Source organism: Thermobia domestica, chromosome 2 (assembly GCF_964235325.1).
Source record: "Thermobia domestica chromosome 2, izTheDome1.hap1.1, whole genome shotgun sequence".
In the NCBI taxonomy this organism is placed as follows: domain Eukaryota; kingdom Metazoa; phylum Arthropoda; class Insecta; order Zygentoma; family Lepismatidae; genus Thermobia; species Thermobia domestica.
This window is the reverse complement of record NC_137455.1, coordinates 379,459,932-379,484,858: the sequence shown is the minus strand read 5'-3', so window position 1 is coordinate 379,484,858 and position 24,927 is coordinate 379,459,932. Positions and strand designations below refer to the sequence as shown.

Sequence of the window (24,927 nt, the reverse complement as noted above, 5' to 3'; positions counted from 1 at the left end):
CTACATACATTCTTAGGTGAATGCTCCGTGCGACAATCACACTGTACATTTGTATGGCGAGGCGAGTCTATAAGGTTGTCGTGGTTCTCATTCAAAGAAGCTAATGGTTATTGGTATAAACCTACAGACCATAACGGTTGTTATAAATTAATACATATACCTGGATATAAACATAGACAAATCAGATACACCACAACTATTTGCAGAACTCAGGTGTTTGAAAGAATTGTCGTACAGATGACACTAATGAGAGATTATACTTCTCAAATAGTACTATTCTGAGAATTTATTCTAATTTTGAATTTTGTAAACTTGCTTTTCAAAATATCGAAACAATTAAGCTTTGAAGAATAAATAAGTTTTCTGTCGGTATCCCAAATTAGCAATCGTTATAACTTGGGTTTTACACTAGTGCCATCTGTGTGACAATTCTATAAACTATTTGAAGTCACAGTTCAACAGCCGTTGCTTTATCTGTATTATCTATGAAATAAGGACAAGTGTTCATTGCTGTTATGTATTCATTGGTGCTTCTCTGGATTATTTGTGAAATAATTCAGCTTTCGTTACTTACCTTTGTTATCTGCGAATTATGTCAGTATTCGTTGCTTATCTTGATTATCTATAAAATAAAGGCAGTATTTGTTGCAGCTTATCTGGATTATATGTGAAATAAGGCAGCTTCCGGTGCACACATTTATTATCTGTGAAGTACGACAGTGATCGTTACGTATCTTGATTATGTATGAAATAAGATGGTGTTTATTATTTATTTTGATGAACTATGAAATAAAACCTTTTGCTGCTTATCTAGCTTACCTGTGAAATAAGGCAGTATTCGTTGCATATTTACAAATGAAATGAAATCTTTTAGTTTAACGTCCCACGTTATGTCCTTTAGGCTAAGGGAGACAACGGTTAAGGCAAGCGAATGATGATGGAAGAATTGGTGGAATGAATATGTGGGAGGAAACCAGAGTACAACGAGAAAACCCATGGACACGATAGTGTCCACCACAAACTTTCTTGGACGGGGATCGAACCAGAGGCCCCACGCATAAGAGGTAGACACTCTACCACTGAACCATATTGCCCCCTACTCTAAGGATAAAGGTAAGTGAAGGGGATATTATGGTTCAAGAGAGCTAACTTCATAAATTTGTTTCTAGGTTCCTAGGTTCGATTACCTGTGCCACCCAATTTTTAGGATGTACTAACTACAATAAATAAGAATCAATTACTGCTGATGTATCAATCACACCACATCTGGAAGGCGACAAGGTGGCTCAGTGTTAGATGCATGGAGTCCTTGGTTCGACTCCAGCTCCTCCAAGTAGGTTTTGTAGTGAAAAATCACTTTGTGAACTTTGTGGTGGACAATCACCGTGTGCGTGGGTTTTCTCGGGGTTTTCCAGTTTCCTCCCACTTTCTTCATTCTACCATTTCCTTCTGTTCTCATCCTCACCGTCTCGTTTAGCCTAGCTTGTATAACCTTGGGACGTAAAACTTAAGAGGCATCATCCCGGCGAAATTAAAATACCGCTAATTTTACAGTAATTATGTGATATCTTCAAACAGATAAAAGATAATTGAAATGTGGAACAAGAGCGCCCTAGACAGTATCATTTTACATGAGATACCGTTATCACAACTCACTTATCTGATTTCGATTTCGAGCCATTTTGAAAATCGGCATTTATTTTCGTGTTTCTAAACGGCTGAAAACGGAAAGCGACTAGGTTATTTATGATAACGGTATCTCATGCAAAACAATATTGTCTAGGGCGCTCTTGTTTATTTCAATTATCTTTTATCTATTTGAAGATATCACATAATTACTGTAAAATTAGCGGTATTCTAATTTCGCCGTGATGAGACCTCTTAAAGATTTCATTTTTCATTTCATTTTCAAGTACATCTGCACTAAGCGTGTAAAATCTATAAGAATTGAGGATTCCATAATCTTTCTGGTCTGCTCATCAATTCACCCTCCTCTTCCTTGTCTCCAAACATTAAAAAAAAATAAAAAAAGAGGCGGTCTTTTTTGCTTGACCCATCCAGCAGCTTGTATTTCTCAGATTTCACTTCCATCAGGGTCTGTGCTAATGACTTCCGCAATCCATCTTGCTTCTTCCAGCATCAAGTCTGTCCGACAATCTTATTCCTCCTTCTGTCGCTTCTTCTCCAGAGGAAAAAAGTGGATGGATGGGGTACTTCCAATTCCAAAAGAAGCTTGACCCTTCCTAGAATGGAAGAAAAAAAAACACAATGTAAATCAGAATTAAGGAACGGCCAGCACTAGAGGTAGAGAGGTGCAATGGAGATAGGCCAGTTCATGAAACATGGATGAAGGAAGATCTAATTCTTTTTTGCTCGTGTGCGTTAGATCCCTCCCACTCCTTCGGGTATGTATGGACGTAATTGTGAGTGAATCTTTTTTTCATTTCTTATTGACCATTCTTTTTTAAGGTTTCAAGACATACGAGACTTACTTTATACTCTATCAATCGAAAACGTTATTTCGAATTACAAATCAGTGGCGTTTCGACGTTCGAAGAGCTATGTCAAGCCAGAGTACTTGTTTATTTTAAGTCGCTTCCCCACAGTGGCCACCCGTGTCATCAGGCTTTCTTCCAGAAAATTTTGTCCGGGGGCGATCAAAACCAAAATGTAAGGAGGTTTCACTGGAATATTATTTGTTAACTCTATAAGTGTGTATGGAATCAATATATATGTTGTCAACAATATATAGGGTTGTAGAAACTTATACGCTTTGATTTTGATTGTAGTAGATCTGAGAGAGAATGACGTAAATATAGCAAACAAGTGTCGCTTTTCTTTAGTTAATTGTCCCTGATTCGATTCCTGGTGGGGACATTCGATCGAGAAAGTGTAAAAGCTTTTTCATACTAGTCATCCTGAGCTAGGCTTTCCTGGATTTTCCTCATTCACACCAGACGAATGCCGGAATGATACCTAATATGGGTCCCAGGTAGCTTCCTTTCTTCCGTTCCTAAAATCGGATAGTGCGATGGTCGAGGGTAGCCCCGAAACCAGCCAAAGAGGTTTGTGGGGGCATGAATATGTTAGGAGGGCCAAGTCATTGAAAATCTCATACAAATATCTAAATTGTGTTTTTGTATTAAGGTTTGGAGGGGACATGGAAAGTTTAGAGGTGCCAGGCCCCTCTAGCCCCCCTTTGGTTGCGGGCCTAGCCAAGGGACGTCATTCTTCATACGTGACGGGCTAACATGGCCATAGATGCCGAAAGCCCAGAAATATAAATCCTACTCTTAATCCTTTGGCCAGTTGAGATTAGGGATGAGCGAACCGGTTTCTAGAAGAACCGAAATCCGAAAAACCGACATTTTTGTTTTCTCCAAAATCGGTTTTGGTTTTCTCCAAAAACCGATTCGGTTTTTCGCCGAAGCCGTTTTTGGTTTTCTCCAAAACCCGGTTCGGTTTCTCACCAGAGTAGAATTTCGTTTACAACAAATAGAGTTTCGTTTTTAAACATATTGATTTCTAAGCATATCGATTTCGGTTTCTGTTCTAACTATTTCTGTGGAAACGGAGTTAGTTTCCAGAGAACAACGAAACTATTCTGGTCAGAAATAAAACCAGCCTTGGAAAAATTGAAACCAGTTTCGATGAAAAACTATGAACCGGTTTTAAAGAAAACCGAAACCGGATTCACTGAAAAACCGAACCAGTTTTGGAGAAAACCGATAACGGGCCTCGTGAAAACCGAACTGGTTTCGAAGAAGCAAGATGGTGGCCAAGATATTTTGAACAAGTTTGAACGTATGAATGTAAGGTGAATTCATGTCAACCCTAAAAGTCTTCAATCTATTTCTCTGAAATTTCTTATCTGTAGTAATACGGCTTTCTTAACAGGAATTTTTCCCTGCTGATTGCTGTTCCGCTACACCTAAAATGATAGTAAAAACTCACCTTTTTCTAAGGATGTGAGTACATATGTTCATATGTTTAACAGTGAATACATCTGTCTATGCTGTGATTATGACTGAATGGCCATATCTTGAGCTTCTCATATACACCGTGACATAAAGTTCTGCCCTGATTATAAAAATTTATTACGGAATAACCGTTGGACAGAATAATGTAAATTCTGGTCCGTTGCATAGGTTAGTATTACAAGTTTTTTTAAGGTTAGTGTAAAAGGACAAGTTTTGCCGATAGATGTCACTACAGTCTTCGTATCTCTCCCATGTATTTTTTACCTTTCATGAAAATTTACAATTTCTTTTATAAATTTCAACCTAGAGACTTCAAATTTTTAGAGAAGGAACTTCATAACCTATTAAAGGGAACAATCCGTGCCGATTTTTTATTTAGAATTTTCTACATTGTTGAAACTGTTCCATTGTTAAAGGTTTGGATATCCATTTCAACAATCAAGCTATTTCAACAATGAAGAAAATTCTAAATAAAGAATCGGCACGGACTATTGCCTTCGATAGATTATGAAGTCCCTTTTTTAAAAATTTGAAGTCTGTAGGTGGAAATTTATAAGAGAAATCGTGAATTTTCGTAAAAGATAAAAAATACATGGGAGAGATACGAAGACTGTAGTGCTACCTATCGGCAAAACTTGTCCCTTTAAACCAACCTTAAAAACCAATAGATGGCACTAGTATTGCCCAAGAGTGACCTGGCGCGCGTGTGTTAGTTAGCGAAATGGCATCGAAGCAGGAGGAAGAGCAATGCGTGCTGTGGTATCACGAAAGCAAATCGCCTATCAGTAACATAAGTAACGTACGTGGTCTTTAAAAAAACTTGTAATACTAACCTATGTAACTGACCAGTATTTACAATATTGTCAAACGGTTCTTCTGTAATAAATTTTTGTAATCAGGGCAAGACTTTATGCTCACCCTGTATGTGTACCATTCAAAGAAAATGAAATATTCCAGTTTAACGTCCCACGATTTATGCCCTTCAGCATAAGGGAGACAGTTGATTAAGGCAAATGAATGATGATGGAAGAATTGGTGGAATGAGAATGTGGAAGGAAGCAGGAGTACCCCAAGAAAACCCACGTAAGTAGTATGTAATATAACTATCGTCACTCATAAATATTCATGAGTGTTTACTTTTTTGACATTTTAGCAGTTCCTAATGCACGTTTGAAAAAATGGATACACCCTTTTACGCATACTAATGACACATAATGTATGCAGGTGCGGCCGGAGGTAGCATGACATATAATAAATGTTTCCGGTTAAAAGAAATGTTAATTGGACAAGCAGAATACAGAAAAGACCATTCGGAAATAAAATATGCAGATCACACACGTAGAACAAGGTAATTCATTAATATGCAGCACATGTAACGCGACAGCTGCTGCTGGAGAACATTCTAGAAATTTGGATCGTTGGAATGGGATATCACGTGATGGACGAAGCATATTAAATATCCAGTGTTTTTAATGAAAAGTAGTTATAGACTGGTTTTAAAGCATGGATTTACCGAAACCTTTGAATTTTAGTACAAGAGGTGAAAGTGATCTCTCAGAATCATCATCTTTGCCGGGAACAGAGGTTTTATCCCAACCGGTGGTGAGCCCGCAACTTCCGCCACTGGAAACAGAAGTTACCCCGGCCAACTTGGATGTATTACCGGGAACAGAAGTTTCATCCCAACCGGTGGTGAGCCCGCACTTTCCGCCATTGGAAACAGAAGTTACCCCGGCCAACTTGGATGTATTACCGGGAACAGAATTTTCATCCCAACCGGTGGTGAGCCCGCAACCTCCGCCACTGGAAACAGAAGTTACCCCGGCCAACTCCGATGTATTGACGTCTTTATCGGGGACATCCCAACCGGTGGTAAGCCCGCAACCTCCGCCACTGGAAACAGAAGTTTTCCCGTTACTTGATGTGGATCATGAAATAGAAGAATATCCCCCTACACCTTCACCAACAGTGAGTAATTCCCCGGTGGAGAATTGGGAGTTGGAAGAATTTTTGAATTTGCCATGTGAGTGTACTGTGGAACGTACATCATTGGATTGTATAAAAGACTGTATAATATACTGGAAACCAGACGATATATGTATTTGTTTTGCTTGCGGGTTCGGAGACGGCAGTCAATGGACACATGATTGTTTGGTGTTGGATACGGAATCTCTTGAACGGAAAGCTATAGATGCTGTAACGAAATTTGAAGTTCGTGAAGAATTATTATCAATTTACAGAAAAAAGCATGGACAGCCTTTTGCGATGATATGGAATTTCATTGAACGTTTCCGAGATCTTGTGTGGGACTTTGAATATAGACCCATTTTATTAAAAATTTTACTAGAAAAGGATTATGGGAAATACGTGGACATATGGTAAATTGTTTAATTGTTTGATTTCCTTTTATTAGTAATCATGTATTGTGATAGTGAGAATTGTGGACAAAACATTAGTGAAAATTGTGTGTTAGAAACGATAACTGTATACTTACGCTCAAATGGAATAAGTGGTATGCAGCATAATCCTGGAACTTTTCTTGAAAAGCACTTGTTGAATGATAAGACTTTAGTAGAACTCTTTGAAATTTTTCATGAACGGCATCGTGAAATTTCAATCACAAACTTTATGTTAAAAACTGGTGAATGTTTAAAAAATACTGAATTTATTGGACAACTTATTCCAGTTGTCATGGAACGTTCGTGTGAAATTTCAGTTTGCCATAAAATGTATATTGTAGACATACAGGGATTTAAGATTTCCCCGAATGAATTTGTGATACGTGAATTTTGTCTTACTGCGTGTGATGATACTTTAAATTTTCATTGTTTAGTAAAAGTACCATGCGAATTTAACGATTTACCAATAGGTTGCCAAAAACAAATCGATTGGCTTACAAACCACTTGCATGGCTTGTCATGGTCTAGTAAGACTGGCTATCTCGTATCACATATTCGGAATATTATGTATGATTTTTGTGCATAAGATGCAACTTTCCTTTGTAAAGGTGGGGAAAAAAGCCATTTGGATAAAGAAAATCTTTGCGTTAGCAAACGTTGTGGATCTTGAAAGAAAAGGTTGTCCACCATTAACAGAATTACAAGGTACCGTTTGTAATGAAATTTGTTCATTTCATAAGCAAGTAGAATCAAAATCGGCATGTGCATATCGAAATGCACAACAATTGAATTATTGGTGGAAAAATGAGCGATCCACAACCCTTACTAAGGGCATAGCAAGTTTAATGTTTTCATTGTAATCTTAAAACTATTGTAAGGAAGATATATTTTATGGAGAAATAAAAATATAAAAGTTTAAAAAATTGGTATTTTTTTATTTCTAAAAAAAATCTACAAACATCTACTTTTTTTCTTTTTCATTATGTTTTCTACATGTTTTTTGACAAACTTATCATTATTTTTTAATTTTTTATGATTAAACATTGCAATACATTTGTCAAATGAAACACCACGTATCATATAATACAGAAAATATAATACAAAATATCCACACATGATAGAATGATTATCTTGAACTTGTACAGTATTTACAAAGTAGAGTTTACAATTCCTTTGTAGGAACTGTTGAATTAGTTTAGGCACACCTTGTGCCAGAGAATCAAAATAGTATCCATGTTTATTGTTATTGATATAGATCGCTACCCAATGGCTACCAGGTAAATCAGACTTGTCCAAATTAATAATCAGTCCTACAGGGTGTTGAACAAGTATAGGTAAACGATCAATGGGATAAATTCCAGTCACATTTGCACCGGTAATACAGTCCTTTAGTAACACTTGTAATAATTGATCACTATACATGTTTATTAGTCTATTTCATCCTTACTTTCCTCCTCTTGTTTTATTTTTGATGGAACATACGTTGCACTATTTGGATTTACGTATAAAACATAACCATAGACTTTTAAGTATTCGGCATATAATAAAGCTTCACGCACACAACACTTAAATTGTCCAAATCTATGTTTTAAATAAGCACAAGAGTAAACATGAAATCCCAAGGAAGACGCTTTTGGGCACTGTAAATCTTCTAAATTCACAACAGTCCGTTCCAATAGTTGCTGCAGATAGTCCTGACGTGTTTTACCATAAGTATACAAGGTACAGGTATTAGCACAATATTGTTTCAATATAGTAGGTAACAATGAGTAATCTACATCGCCATTGTACCAGTCAATACCATAATCATGTTGTACTAGATGTTTATTCGAAAGTATGAGCGGCACACGTAATTCATGTAATGGATATGGTGGTTTAAAAATCCAGCTTTGTACAAAGGGGATATCAGGATTTACAATTGCAAGTTCCTTAATAATAATATGATCATCATTATCGTTGAACGCGGAGAAGTGAACAATAACCCTCATGGCACTCAAATGACGAAATTTTACATTGTATGATCAGTATATACATTCCTGTCTTTATCGATTTGAATGAGAGAGTAAAATTGAGCGTACACAATACATGTAATGGAATTTTGTAGAGGTTGAGAAAATGATAATTTTAAATTGACAGGGGAATCACGTATGACATCCCACGTAGAATCATCTAATGTTCCTGTTGGAGATAGAATGAACGGGTACAAAGTGTATCCATGTCGAAATTCTTCACGGGAAATTGTATGTGAATGATCTTGATAATATATACCGGTACCGGAAAACAGAGTGGAATATGTTTGAACATATAATCCATTTTCAAAATTAGGAGTGAGGGGTGTCGGTGGAAATGATTTTGAACCAACTTGTAATTGCAGTTTGTTAACGTTAAAATGTTGAAATTCAAAAGGATTTACATGTGGTTGACCATTAAATGCAGCGTTTGATACAAAACATATAACAACACCTTTTGGTACTTTACCCAAAAATAAATTATCGAGATTATATGAACTTACTTCTGCGGGAATGGTATAGGTACGAGTTTCAACACGAGTAAGAGGTATGCTGGCCGGAATGTGTTCCATGCCAGCATTGATTTGCATAGCTAAGTCGGCAGCAATATCTAGACGCCGCACGTGAAGTGTTACGTCTTCAAGTTTGACTTTATATGCTGTATTTTCAGCAGACATTAAACAAAACGTATCTTTTGTACGATGTAATTTTACACGTAAGCTTACTTTATTAGGAAGCATACATCCCACACCGGCAATATCAGCATGGATACGGCCATACATATCGAATGATGCACTATTTCTAACATACTGGGCACGATTTGTAAATCCAGTATTTGCATTACCTAATACATTAAATTGGTTTGCAGTATCTTTATACCATAATCCCCCAGTTAAATGGGTTCGAGCGGCATCACTACCATAATTTAATAATGTTTCGATATAAGCACGGTACGGATATGAACCAGATGATGAACTAATTAATTTATCGTTTAATAAAACATCAACTTGACTAAATAACGAATGAAGAAAATTATTTACAGGTGCAACAATATCCGCCGCAACTAAATTTGTATTATCGTTTTTTGTAATTTTACATTTTACATAGAGATACAAGTATGCAGTGTGAATAAAATCACCAGTTTCACCAGGTACAACAAATTCAATTGGTCCTTCTGACGATAAAGTAGAAACCGGACGATATTCAACAGTGGAAGATGACTCAATAGCAGTTTGAGTCATTGGAATAGTAAACAAATCAAGTTCACTTGTACAACATTCAGGACTACTTCCACTGAGTAAAGTCATGATTAACTAAATATATCACCGGAATATTTTCGATTACGTTTGACCGGAGGGCCGAATTGTACAATAGCAGGAGCCTTACGTTTTCGTGGACGTCTCTTACCACTACCGGTTAACAACTGACTAAGTTTATTTGCAGCTTTAGTTTTTAATGTTTCTCCAGCTTCTTCTACGCGAGCACGAACGGATTCTTTAAATGGACGGTCTTCTAGTACATCACCTGCAACTTGTATTCCTGTTTGTAACGCTTGCCGGCCTACAGCTTTGGCACCTTGTTTTAATAAAGGCAATGCAAAACGAAATAAACCTTTAAAGAAACTACCAATCCCATGACCCCGTTGATAAACTGGACCTGAAAAGAAGGGAAGGCCACGTCCCCGCTGATAATACGTATGTTGCTTTTTCATTTTCCAGGAGAACGTTTAAAATGAAGTGTCACTGTCAATGTCCTGGAACGAAATGGTAAATTTCGTCCTGCGTGGTCCTTTAGTAGTATTTCAACACTGTTAAAGCAAAATTTAGAGAGTGGTATATAGTGAATATCTTGATATCGTAACGTTTGAACTTTTCCATAAGTCATATTGCCAACAGTTGCAATACGTAGTAAAGGAGCTTGCGTATCTCCCACCAATTGATATTCAATAAGATCAGTATACACAAAAATTTGAAAAGGATATCCAATATCTAAGTATGGTTGTTTAAATCCCTGTTTTTGAATAATGAGATCATTTTTTTCATGAAAACCTAGTTGTATAGCCAAAGTAGGTGAAAGTGTTATAAATTCAACGTTTGGTTCAGAAGTAACATGAATAATATTGGAAGCGTTAAATCGTATAAATTCTGAAACTTTATTTAACTCTTCCAGTATGTGTTCAATGTTTGCATAATATCCAGGAGTAATTTTACTTTTCATAATTTCATGACCTTCTAATTTGTACCAAACGATATTTTCATCTTCGGTGACATTATGACACGTTAAAGGAATATGTATTTCACTTAATCCGACACACCAATCCGTATCTGTTAAACGTACAGTATTTTTCAAATTATTAATGAAATGGGTTGGACTATTTTTAGGATAAACGTCTGTACTTGCATTTGAAACCAGTGTAATGTAGAAACTGTCTTCAATGCTTTCAGAAATCATTTTCCTTTAAAGTGAAGTGTCAAGTTCGAAGTTCCAAAACGAAATGGTAAGTTTATACCGAGTTCATCTTTTAAGTTTACTTCTATCGTATCAAAATATTTCTTTTCAACTTTCACGTACTGCGGGTTATGAAATAAAATATTTTTGATTCGTCCATACAGCTCGTAAAATATACTAATTTTACGAAGTAAAGGTCCAATTTCTTCTTGTTGTTTTACAATATCCACACATACGTTAACTTCTGTTGGAATATTATAATCAAGGTTACAGGGATATTTTCCCTGAGGAGCCAGAAATTGTTCCCTATGTTGATCTTTTATATACACCACTGAATTATAAAAATTTGAATTTTCATTCATAAAACCGAGTATATGTTGTAAACCTTTTGTTAAGTCTAGAATACACCGATCACGTGACCGGAAGGAATGTTGAATATACACTTGATTCTTAAAATAATTATATTTTATTATACGTACTTTCTCGGGAATTAGATTTAAGATGGCTTTAATGGATGCATAATATCCCTCCGTTACTTTAACAGGATATCGAATATATTCACCATCAATAAATGTATCGATTGTAATTTGTTCACCCGGACCAACATTATAAAAACTCCACGGTATATTAATTTGTGTTAAGCCCACAACCCACTCTCCGTCCGTTAAATCTATGGCCCTTGCAAGTTTTACTCGAAATGAGGATGTTGTATTATCAAAAAGTGTACTACTTGCATTGGAAGGTAACGTCACGTAAAAACCGTGTTTCAATGACGAATTCATTATGCAGACTGAATACTAGATACTCGAATCCACGAATTCATACTTTCTGGGTAGCCTAACCATTTTACGAAAACCCACCCCTTCTTACGTTGAAGAACTTTTTCAATTAAATAGGTTTTGTTTGAGCTTAGAAATATTTTTTGTAATTCTTCAGCATAAAATATTCCTTTAATTTCATCATCATTCCAGTCTTTTAATTTATAAGTTACAGGATTTGATTTTATACATTTATCAACGAGAAATATTTCTTGAGACCAATTTGGCAAATATCCTTTTTCAAGCTTATGTTTATATTTAGTAATACGAACATAATCTCCTGCTTGAAATTTACAAGTTAATTTCTTCTTATGTACAGTCTTTCCGTACAGCGTATTCCACACCTGATTGATATTTGAATCATTTACTTCTGCGGGTGCCATTTTAATAGTTGAATGATAACTATGATTATAATTGTGTACAATTTGATCCAACACATCAATGTACCGATACGTATTTTCTGCAGTAAAATAACGATATATTTTACTTTTAATGGTACGAATTACTCTTTCTACTAACGCACATTTCATTTCCGAATGTACACTATAATGATTAATCCCAAAATCTTTAAACACTTTCTTTACATGGCGATTATAAAATTCTGACCCTAAATCAGTTTGAACGTGAACCAGTAATGGCACTTGGTTTAAAATTGAAGTTATTGCATTAGCCATTTCAGGCCCTTTCTTTGTTTTCACAGGAATGCAATACAAGTATCGTGAAAAAATGTCAATTGCACATAAAATATAGCGATATCCGTCATTATACTTTGCAATATTTTGCATGTCCGCCAAATCGCATTGTAATGTTTCATTAGGACCACTAACATAATATTGTTTCCGTGGACATGTTTTTCGTATTGGAGCGTGCATTGTATATGCATCTTGTGATGCTAACCACTTTTTAATTTTCTCTCGGGGTAATTTTGTTTTACGTTCTAATGTACTAACACTGGATAAAGATGCAGGATCTGAATACTTGTAATAGATTTTTGATAATTTTGTCATTTCTTATTTACATTTTATATTCTTTCCAATACCGAAATACGTTAGCTGCAATTGCGGGAGATACTGCAGTCGAAGAAGAATGCCGTTTTCGAATTTTACTGCCAGTCACTTTCGGGGTTGTAAAAGCAGGTGAAGGCGGTCCTGGTGTACGTGAACTAATAAATTCCCGAGGAACATTAATATCATCCAATAACGTTTTAAATGGCTGTAATCCTACTGGTTGTGTTGAATATTTCCGTGTACGAACGACATCATTTACTAAATCGATAATATTGGAACCGGGAATGATATTTCCATTGATAGCTACTGTACCTGTTTGATCCCACGAGATTTTCTGTGAATTAATGAGTTGTTTAAGTAATAAATCCGTTTTCCTTCGAAGTGTTTTTGGTACTGATTGTAATATGTCGGGTACAAGAGTTAAAATACCACTATCTGTACGACTACTTGCATTTTCTGAGTCAACAATGGGTAAGGCAATAGGATTTTCCGGTGTGGGACCCGATTTATAATGTAAATATTGATGTAATACTTGCTGATACAATTTCCATTTTTGTTCTCTACTCAAATCTGTACGATGTAAGATTTCGCTCATATCTTTATCTAGTCTTGATTGATATGCTTCATGCGTCTTTAAATTAGATTGGATTCTATGAAGTGCATTTTCTGGAACTAATAGCATTTTACGTAATTCCGACATGTTATCTTCCAAAAACTGTTGAGGCTAAGGCACCAATGAGTGGCCCGAGAATTAATGGAAGTAATGCACCACCTTTCTGTAGTAATAATTTCTTTTTCTTTTTAAGAGAAAGTTTTGAGGAGAGAGCACGTAAGATCTTCTTATGTCTACGGAGCCTTTGCTTCTGAATTAATGATATGGGGATATTTCCTTTTATAGTATTTTTTGCTACTTGTGATATGGTACGAATCAAATCACCCGGTGCGTTTTGAAGAATAACTTTCCGATCGGATGGCTTGCATTTCGCAAGCGTGCAGAGCGTATTATAATGATGTTTTACCTTCAACATCTTGATGCTAACTAAACATAAAACGGTGTGGCCGCGTTTTTAACACTACTGTACACATGCATTATTTCTCCGGGAAATATATTTGTTCTCAGTCGTAGGGCATCATGTGTTTCTTGTGTAAGGTCAAACAATAAATACGTGTGTGGTTTTTGTGTAATTTCCTCAAAGACATTCACGAGTTGTTTGCTTTCACGAGGCATAATTTGTCTTGCTAAATATTCAATTTGTAACTTATCACGTGGATTCTTAAATACCACTATATAATGTGCATTTAAACTAATATCTCGAGCATGCCGGTTTTTTGGAAATAAATTTTGAACAATAAATATTACGGTTAATTTCTTGTGGTGAGCGTACTTGGTAAATAATTTGGCCACATCGTCATTTGTTTCTGACATTAAATCATCTAATATGAGTAATGAATTTTCACTTATATCAAAAGTATTTATATCGGGGATTCCTTCCAGAAAACGTATTTTTGCATCAACGTCCAAGTTTGGTATAACTGCGCCATAACACCATATAATTTCTTTAAAGGAAACATTAAACATATCATTTCTTTCTTTGATTAATCGATTCACAAAGTGAGTTTTACCAGCACGGGAAGGACCAGCTATAAGAATAGTGCACGGATGTTTAAAACGTAACATCTTCGTTGCAAATGACACAATGTGATAGAAACTCTGCTTTTTATTCCCAAAAAATGAGTCTCTGGCCAATCATTTATGAGATCTATAGCCATACGGAACAGTAACACTTCTTGGTACGTTAGTCACAATGTCAGCGTCTATTCGTCTGCGTTTACTGGTCACCATTCGATGTGTCTTTAGTTCTCTTCGAGAAAAGATGCGCAAATCTGGTTTCCGAACAATTTTGGATGGCATTTCGATTACAGTTGCCTCCCGATTCCCCGTCACTAAATCATAAAAACTATCAAAATTAATTTTATCACTTGTTCTGTGATTTAATGTTATTCCACGTATTTTATAGACATATTTCATTTCCCCACTAGCATTGCGTAAAGCGTAGGCGTAATTCTTTGCACCTAATGCTATTACTTTACGTATTTCCCAACCTTCGGGAACTTCATTTGTTAACCCACCCAAATACGAACTTAATTTTAATGGTAGTTGCTCATCTTTTCTTTGTATAAACATGATACTGTCCGTATCGCAATAGATTACATTCTGTTCTCCAACACTTGTTAGTAGATCATACAGCCACAGTCGTGCCCATGATGTTATAAATGCTGCCAGCACAACATTTGAAAATGCTAATGGGATATTTTCACTCTCACAGTCTTTATATTGAACAATTAAATGAGTTTCACCAACTGGTGTTACAGCTTGAATTTCATATTTAGGATCTGTTAAAATTTTTAAAAAAATCCTCTGCTGTATCAACCATTGTGCACTGTGAAAGGTCTGTTCTTTGTCCCCATTTCCCGTACAGTGAATTCAAAAACAGTTTCGCTGTACTGCGCAGGCCTGGATTATATTCTATGTTCTCATAATTTAACTGTATTCCCTCATGCCTGAAATATTCTTGAATGTACTTTTCCTGCTCTTCTTTTGTAGTGCATTCTGCAGGAAAGCCTGAAGCTTCTTGTTTCATTTGTAAAAAGGATTTCACATATGACCCAAATAATCCTTCACAAACATCTTTTTCCGGGACTAATAAATCAAACTCCCATATTTCATGAATTTCAATTAGCTCATACCCATTGTCTAATGCTTTGTGCAGTTCGGGGGTACAAAACGTACCTGTAATGATACGTTCAAGATCTATGTGCGTACATTCATCATCATTTTGTTCATCCATGCACGATTTACACAATCCAAAGATTAATCTTCCTCCCGTAACATAAGGGAGGATTGGAAAATATAAATCGGAGGGTGGAAGAACACTGCATTTTACAAGTCCATGAATGTTTCGCACATTGGGGAAATTGGGGCCATTGTGTACTTTAGGTACATTCACAGGCATGCCTCGTTTACACATTGTTGCGGGATAAAGCGAGGTGACATCTACGTAAACTACGTATTCGTCCTCTGCACAGTCTACATATAACTTAAAATTTTCTGTTCTACCTCCTTGATAGGCAGATTTCGGAATGAGAGGATCACGAATATGTTTGCACCGTTGTTCGAGGATCTTCTGTATATGTTTATCACGTTTTACCATTGCATCCCATTCACATTCCCAAATTTCTATTAAATTATAACCTAATTTTTTCAAATAGTTGCGGCAGTGCACTGTTTGTTCGTATCTCTTTTCAAAAGTGTTGTACGCACCATTTTCTTTGCATAAAATGCTATTTCTATTATCTTTATAACAGCTTTTACAGGAATGCCAGTAACATCCCATGAACTGATATATAGTGTTTGTTTTAGCGTCAAAACCATCGACTTTATATCTGCCAAACCGTTCCTCCAACGCATTATTCGAAGTAACAATAGATCTCTTTGTTACATGTTCCATATACTTCAACCATTTTAATGCTTTAATACTCTGTTGTTGAGTAAGTTGGAACCCGTTTGGAGGAATAACTGGAATTGTGTTTTCAATCAGGTGATGACACCGGTACGTCAACATTGCTAGACTAGCGATCGTCGTGCTGGAAATAAAACATTGAATACCATTTGTTTTCTCTTCAATCATGGAGGTAAATTTAATTACTGCCTCCGCCAATATACGCACATCGTTCCGGCAGTACTCCACCAATTCTTTCTGAAAATCAAAAATATCACCATTCCGTACTCGCTCTTCATGCCACAGCATAAGTTCTGCCCGGTCTGCCGTACTACGTGAGTCTGGGTCATAATAATGCAATGCCGGCCATTCTCCAACATAATTTTGATGTTCCTCTGTATTAAAGAGGTATGGAAAATCTCCTTTTTTCAATTCCACATTCAATCCTAAGGTTTTCGGTAATTTGGATAATTTTACACCAAGATAAAGAAAAGTGTCCCGAAAATAAAAACGATTACTAATACTAATTTGAAATATCTTTTGACCGTGCATAAGAACATGTGGGGTTATTTTTTGTTTCTCAATAAGTGTGCGCACACAAAATAGGCCATCATATCGCGAATTATTGTGAGCAAGTGCCACAATAATCTGATACTCTGGCCTTTCCATAAGCACATGTTCAATAAACGCCTCCATGGATGTGAAAGAAAACATACGGTTCCCGGATATTTTATCCCCGCACTTGAAACACAAACTATCTACTCCTGTATTTATGCAGTGGAAACATACATTCAAACAACAACATAAATTTACGGCATGCTCCTTTTCACCTTTCTCATTTGGTGCTAAAAGCATGGTTTCCACATCAAATATAATGTACAAAAATCGTTCAGTGCGTTTTAGTTTACACTTTTGAACGAAACATCGATGGCCAACAGTTACGTGCACTTTACAAAGACTACAATAATAGTCGCCGCATACATGAGGAGATTTTCTTTTTCTCACATCGTAAATTACACCACATGCGTTACACAATTTTACGTAATCACATGTGGATTTCTTTACTTTATTTAGTGTTAAATGGTTAGTAAAGCAAATGCCTTCAGGAAAGTTTCTATTACATTGTGTACAATGTACTAGTTTCGCGTTAGTTTCTTTACCATGAAAATGTTCACAGTACGAACATCTCATCTGACATTGGTGAGCCGCACGTGTTTCATAAAATCCTTCCAAGCACGAAAAGCAAAAACTTGTCTTACCCATAAAGGAAGTAATATTCTTAATGGGCTGGAAATGGCCCACAGTATCCCCTCTCTGATACAAAATAAATATCTTTTTTTCTGCATTTATTCCTGGGTAGCGTACCACAGGTGTTCTGGAATTTTCCGGTAATTCATATACTACAATTTGATAATTCTTTTTCACTAAATAATTTTGAAAAGCAACTACATCTTCCAAATCAAATCCCTGTTTCCGTTCAACGTACATTTTTGCATCATTACACAATTTTTGTGCTTTATTTTCCCAGGTTTTGCGTGTAGGCAGGGTCATATTGTATAATGCATCCTTACTCTCTTCATGTTTCGTAATCCAATATACTATGGATTTTGGCAGACAAAGAAAATCACTAGCCTTTGTGGCCACCACATGATCCTTGAAAAAAATACTCATTTCTGCATATTTTCTTACCGCTGCGCGTTTAGGTATACCCTGTCCGTGTAATCCATCAACGATATCAAACCGGAATTCTAATTGATTTCCTAAAAGAAATGATTCATTGCTATTTAATACGTTCTCCACCGTTCTAAGAACCACATCGGTATTCAAATTTTGACGTTTTCGCCATGGAACAAACACTTCTTTATTCAGGAGATCTCGGTCGGAATTTATTCTTAAACCGACAAAATCGTGGGGTCGTGTATCCCTCAGAACGGTAGAGAGCGCATAATCCATCATGGATGTAATCCATGGGATTTGTAATTATATGTTGTACAGTTGGTTTTACAATAATTTCCACCCCTTTCATATTGAAACGCGGGTACTCTCTCACATTTCTCCCCACAATTTCAAACATATTACACTCTCTTTCATTTCCTCCATACCCTCGCAATGGAGGGTGCTGAGAAGTTGTGGGTCGCATATCTTCTGAATAATGTGCATTATTCAGACGATCCACACGCGCATTTTCTTCCTCAATTTCTTGTAATTTTTGCCACAACATCTCTGTAAAGTCAGTTTCGGAATTTTGAATTTCTAATGGTTCATCCAAATTAATTTCATTTAATAGTGCCCAATCAATATGCAATGAGTCATCATCATCATCATCATTATGTTCTGATTGAACATTTTCTCGATTTCCCGTAAATGAAAAGAACGCTGATACACTTTTATCACTCACTCGCTCTAACTGCCCTTTCTCAGAGGCCATATAATTTAAATATGACATAAATGCCGCATCATACAATCGATCTTCACGGAAAAATCCGTGGTCAAAGAGCTCTATAATGTCCGCTGCTGAGCGAACATTATTCAGTATAATATATTGATTATTTTTTAAAAAGCGATAGTAGATCACTTACAATTTCAGACGATCCAATATACCCTGCTGCTTGCAGGTCCACTACTTGTTGCCACGTATGTAAAACACGTTCAGCAGTATTCAACCCTCTCAGTCTTCCCTGGAAAATGGTTTCATCAATCACGTTAAATTCCTCAAAGTAAAACTCCATTTTTTCTGTAAAATACAAGACAAAAAAAAGTGCAATCAATATATGTATACAATGACTAAAAACCTGAAAACAAACAAAATTTTGAAAATAATAATAATAATAATAATAATAATAATAATAATAATAATAATAATAATAATAATAATAATAATAATACTTACCGAATATTAGTTTATCTCTGTTTAAGTGATAATCCAGTTGAAATCCACGTCTTTCGTGCTCTCTGCTTTTCTCGTTTCTATCACTTATTTGCTTCAGCACCTAAAACAGAAAAGAAAAAATGCAATTAGTTACCGTATTACGACTTTTCAAATTACAAAATATGATATTCAACGTAACACTAACGTTCTCAAGCATATTGGCTTTGCATGTAAGAGAGCCATGGTTCGATTCGCGGTGCAGATTTTGTTAACTACCTCTCCAATATAAGTTTGTTCATACACAGTAAAAATATACCATTTATAACTGACAAAAGTCTACAATGCAAGCAAGCGTGAGGTTTTCCACGTAGAATAGCACTGGTTCGATTCCCGGGAGCACATTCTGCTAACTTTCTGTACAATATAATTTGTATATACCTGTTGTGTCATACACAATTCATAGCTACATATAAGTAATAAGTTCACACTGCAAGCATAAAATTTAGCGTACGGTTCTCCACCTGGGAGAATACTCATTCGATTCCCGGTGCAATGAAAAAATGTTAATTCCCTACATATTACATTATACTATATCTTAGTCAAGTTATAATTCCATAAAAGTACACCGAGTCATATCATTTTTCAATGCCGGAAATTCCGCAATCAATTCCCGATAAAACAAAACAGTTCCGTCCCCCTTATACTTCCAACAATTACAATATGTCCCTTTCCCATATAAAAATGAACAAGTACAATACAAGAAAACTATAACGTTAGTACTTACCAATCTTCCAGTCTCTCCTAGTAGTAAAATATCTTCTTCGCAAAGTTAACACTTGTTCTTGGTGGACTCTTCTTTCTAAATGTACACATCATGCAAATGCATCGGTATTTATATGCCCTTCAATCTTTCCAGAAGTTTCGAGTGTGTTCTTTCCCGTATTCCAACAATAATAAATTTAAAAAGATCTGGAAGTTTCTAGTACTTTCTTTCACTCATACCAACGATCCAAATTTCTAGAATGTTCTCCAGCAGCAGCTGTCGCGTTACATGTGCTGCATATTAATGAATTACCTTGTTCTACGTGTGTGATCTGCATATTTTATTTCCGAATGGTCTTTTCTGTATTCTGCTTGTCCAATTAACATTTCTTTTAACCGGAAACATTTATTATATGTCATGCTACCTCCGGCCGCACCTGCATACATTATGTGTCATTAGTATGCGTAAAAGGGTGTATCCATTTTTTCAAACGTGCATTAGGAACTGCTAAAATGTCAAAAAAGTAAACACTCATGAATATTTATGAGTGACGATAGTTATATTACATACTACTCACGTACACAATGTTTTTCACCGCAAACTTACTTGGCCCGGATCGAACCGGAAACCACACACACCAGAAGTAAGCGCTTTATCACTGAGTACCTATGACGTCGTACGTACCATTCAAACACCACTGCCAAGTTAATAGAGTGATGGCAAATGAAACCAAAGAGGCCACCTGGCTTAAAACAGAAAAACAAAACTCAAAAAGCTGGTTAGTTATCTTCGTGTTTCTGTAAAGGTTATTTCACACATAATATGTCGTGCCACGCAGCGGCGACTATCCACACATACGTACCATGCCGAGGCTACTGCTTTTTACACTATTTTCCTTGGTTCTAGTCAACTTCGTGTCGCTTCGTGTGCTCCGAAGAAAGCCGAAGGATTTGCTGGTTACTCTTTAAGGCCGCAAAGTCTAAAAACAACCTTCGTGGATCACAGCACAGACGGGGCAGTTCATGAGAACGGCACACTTTGTGTGAATTAACCTTAAGTGACTGCGTCACTTTCGAAAATGCAACATTGTTATTGTTTTTACTTCGTGCACGATGTGCCAGCATATATCTATCTTATTGTTTGACAATGTTCATGGCCACTAGAATATTATTAATACAAGTAAACCAACGCAACTATTAATAACGGAAAATTGGTAACATGCCAATTATTGTTAAATATTTTTCAATATTTTAACAGCCTTGGCAGAAGTTTGCACAAGCCGTCACAAGTTCTAATCTAAATGCTGCTGGTGTCTGACGCGTGCACAAAACCTGAAATGGTATCCTGTCCCCTTCGCATTTGACAAAAACAGAAGGTCTAGGGAGATTGACCGAGTCAAATAGCAGGCCAACAGCAGCTACAAAGGGTAAAGCTACATAGAAAATAGCAACAAAAAGCTGGTAAAAAAAATTCTAGTTGAATTTGTTACGAGCGCATACATGTTAAAAGGTTTACTAAAGCATGACAAATTACTGGATAATAGAGAGATTTAAAAATGAGCTGTAGGGTAGGTAGTTCCTCACATCCTACACAGAGGAATCGCCCCTGATAAAGCATTAATAGTATTTTGCATATAATTTTAATCAATTAATGGTGCAAATTGGAGAGTAAGCGTTTGCGTTAATTGTAATAAAAAAAAGACACCTACAAACATTTCACATCTCGTTCCAATCTGAATAAATATCTTCTCAGACAATACGTATAGAGCACTTAAGCTACAACACTGGAAACTGTATTTATCTTCCTACAACAACATGCATTTGAAACAATTAGAAACAATTGTCTTCAAATTTATATGGTAATGGCGTTGTCCTTGTGCGTTAATTAGACGGATGTGTAAGGAAGTGTAGGTTCGAATCTAACGTATAATAACATGTATTGTGTATTCTGTTTCTTTGTGTGATAATTACAGTATTCTGTAAGAAACAAGTGGTGGTGGGGAAATACATTGAATTTGAGACATATAATCATGCGAGTTTGAGTTCCAGCAATGAAACATGCAATTATTAAAATCACAAATATGGTCTAGAACATTTTACGTAATTTCTTACATTAAATTTGAAATTTTTCATAGCATTTCCGTAAATATTCCAGAATAATATTGAAACGAATTGTTGTGCAAAAGACGTGTCGTCTATAGATCGTAATGAGGAAAAGTGGTGCTTGCGTAAACTACTGTTGTACCTGATATTCGAGAAATGTCTCATCTCGTCTCGATTGACGAATGTTTAAAAATGTCTCGTCTCGTGGGTAACACTACGCATAATATTGCGTCTTTTTTTTTAAACTAAGGGTGCCTACAACTGGAGGGAACATGACGCAATGTGCGTCATTGAAATTTTACGTTGGTTTTGACAAAATTTAGTTGAAATGTAAATATACGAAGGGCCGTCATAAATATCCGGGATTTTGTTGTAGCTCTTAAGAGTCTTCATCCCGGCGAAATTAAAATACCGCTAATTTTACAGTAATTATGTGATATCTTCAAAGAGATGAAAGATAACTGAAATATGGAACAAGAGCGCCCTGGACAATATTATTTTACACGAGAAACCGTTATCACGACTCACTTACCTGCTTTCGATTTCGAGCCATTTTGAAAATCGGCATTTATTTTCGCGTTTCTAAACAGCTGAAAACGGAAAGCCACTAGGTGACTTGTGATAACGGTTCCTCACGCAAAATAATATTGTCTAGGGCGCTCTTGTTCCATATTTCAATTATCTTTTATCTATTTGAAGATATCACATAATTACTGTAAAATTAGCGGTATTTTAATTTCGATGAAAACTCTTAATTACAAAATATAAGCAAACGGTTACCTCATTATCTTCAAAGTAGGCAACTTCGGAACACACACACGTGCCCCATCATTCCTGCTATTACTGAAAACCCGGACGAAAGTCCTATTTTGGTAACTTCCGAACTTTAGCCGCCGTCGCGTTGGTTTTGATCCCATTTTTAGCCACCTTCATGAGGCTCATTTTCAGGTTTGGGAAGAGCCAAACTTCCCGATGGTGATAAACTGTTTCTAAGGATATGAAAGTATCTGAAGCAAGTTTCTCCCCAATTTTCACATAAACTTGATGTTTTGGACGTTGCTCAAACTTCGACATTGCACCAACTGATCTCCACACTTCTCCTTTCAGCTACACTACTCATACACTGCTTGTTATGACCTATTCAAACATGTCAAATTCATAATTAGACAATCTAAGGATAGTACTGTATAAGATTCATTGTGAGTGCATCATAAATACGAAAACTACAATATCATTCCAGGAACTTTTTGACTTGTCTTTGTACATTAAGTATAATTTTCTATTTTGTTTGTGGTTAAGAGGTTTTGCAACCCGGAAAAAGGTTATGAACAGAGGGCTGTATAAGGTCTCAGAAGTATATCCAATTGTGGCCCAAAAGTAGGTATACACCCCTGTATTGATCAAGTATAACATTATAGCTTATTAGTTTATTTACTTCGGCTGTTGCGGGCTTAAGATGTAAGTAAAAAGATATTAAGAACAAATAATAAAGAAGCTAGATCTACCTGTATGAAAGCAATAAGAAATAATATGAAATAGAGTGAGCATATCAGTACGGGACTATATACCAACTTTTGGGCCACCCTGTATATGAAATAGTAAGTTGTATGAAGCCTCAGGCGTATATCCAATTGTATATACGTGTATATGTGAAGTGGTGACGTGTTTACTATATATATTATATAGTTTACTATATATATAGTTTACTATATATGTAGAATTACTGATATAAATATAGCAGGGTTGTATATTAAATTGGTTGTGCTCCATAATCTATGCAACCCGAATGGCAGCTATGAATAGTGGGTTGCATACAGTGACAGGCTTAAATCCCTCCTTAAAAGTATACTTTAATCTGTTTAAGGAATTCATTTATAATGATTATTATTCCTATTAAGATCTGGTATTAATTATATAGTAGCTTATTAATAGCAAGAAATAGACCAAAGAGCAAAACGGTCAAACAGGCCACGTCTTTAAATTAGCTGTCTCGTTTTTAGCTGTACAGAGTGGCCCAAAAGTAGGTATACAGAATACAGTACTGATCAGCTCATTGCATTTTATACCATTTCATATTGTTGCAGTGAAACTTGTGAAGTTGACTATCTCCTCAAATTGACTGCCTGGTTTTAGCTTCCATCTGTAAATATTTTACAGTAAACCTTGTCAATATGGCATATATTTGTGGAACTAATACAGTAAAAGTAATCAAATCGGTCATCTACTTTGTAACAGAACTACTTACACAGAGAAAAAATATGTGGCGTACATAAAAACATAGGTTACATGAGTAAATCCTGTAGTTTTTGGACTTAAAGAACGATTGTATCTTATATTCTGCAGAAAACGTATGTTTTATAATACTGTCCGTATGAGTGTTCCATCTATACGTACTTTCCGTATGACTGTATATAGGCGGTAAGGACCTCATATACAGATGAACATATATAATATATAGTTGACGTATGTAACATACGCATATGTATGTAATATACGGAAGACTGTTAGATGTCAGACATCTTGCAGCAGCATGATGTAACATCAAAGCGGAAAAAGGCCATTACGTATGTAGCACATTAATAACGTATGCTTTGTACAGATTTCCGTAGTAAACATATGGATTCCGTATATTTGTACAATATAACAGATTTTTCTCAGTATATGCTGCTCAGTGTATGCTGTATGCTGCTAATTTATTACTTTGTAAATTAGCAGTAGGCTTTGTGGTGAACAAACACCATGTGTGTGGGTTTTCTCATTGTTCTTCCGTTTCCTCTCACTTTCTTGATTCCACCATTTCATTTGTTCTCAACTTCGCCGTCTACTGTGACCAACACGGCATAATCGTGGAACGTAAAACTGAAAGATCTCATGTCACTTCATCTAAATTAGCTGCTTACGAAAGTAGGTACTGGATATATATTTTGTGGAACAAATGAGTGGCAAATTTTACTTTAATTTTTTCTCAGTCTAATTTTCCAAATGAGTTCCATTGTGTATTAAAAAGTATTTATATGCTGAAAAAGAAAAAA

General features: G+C 35.9%; 1 protein-coding gene and 1 long non-coding RNA gene across 3 annotated transcripts in view; one reads left to right on the top strand and one right to left on the bottom strand.

The window, feature by feature from the left end:
- The window catches only part of LOC145678863 (homeotic protein ultrabithorax-like), a 755,760-nt gene that overhangs the window by 478,511 nt on the left and 252,322 nt on the right, over positions 1–24,927 (top strand). The gene's annotated exons all lie outside the window — the stretch shown is intronic.
- LOC145678867 (uncharacterized) overlaps positions 755–24,927 on the bottom strand; it is a 541,133-nt gene continuing 516,960 nt past the window's right edge. For both annotated transcript variants that reach the window (XR_014130459.1, XR_014130458.1), the window contains exon 6: positions 755–2,243. This is a non-coding gene — a long non-coding RNA (uncharacterized LOC145678867). The remainder of the gene's footprint in view (positions 2,244–24,927) is intronic.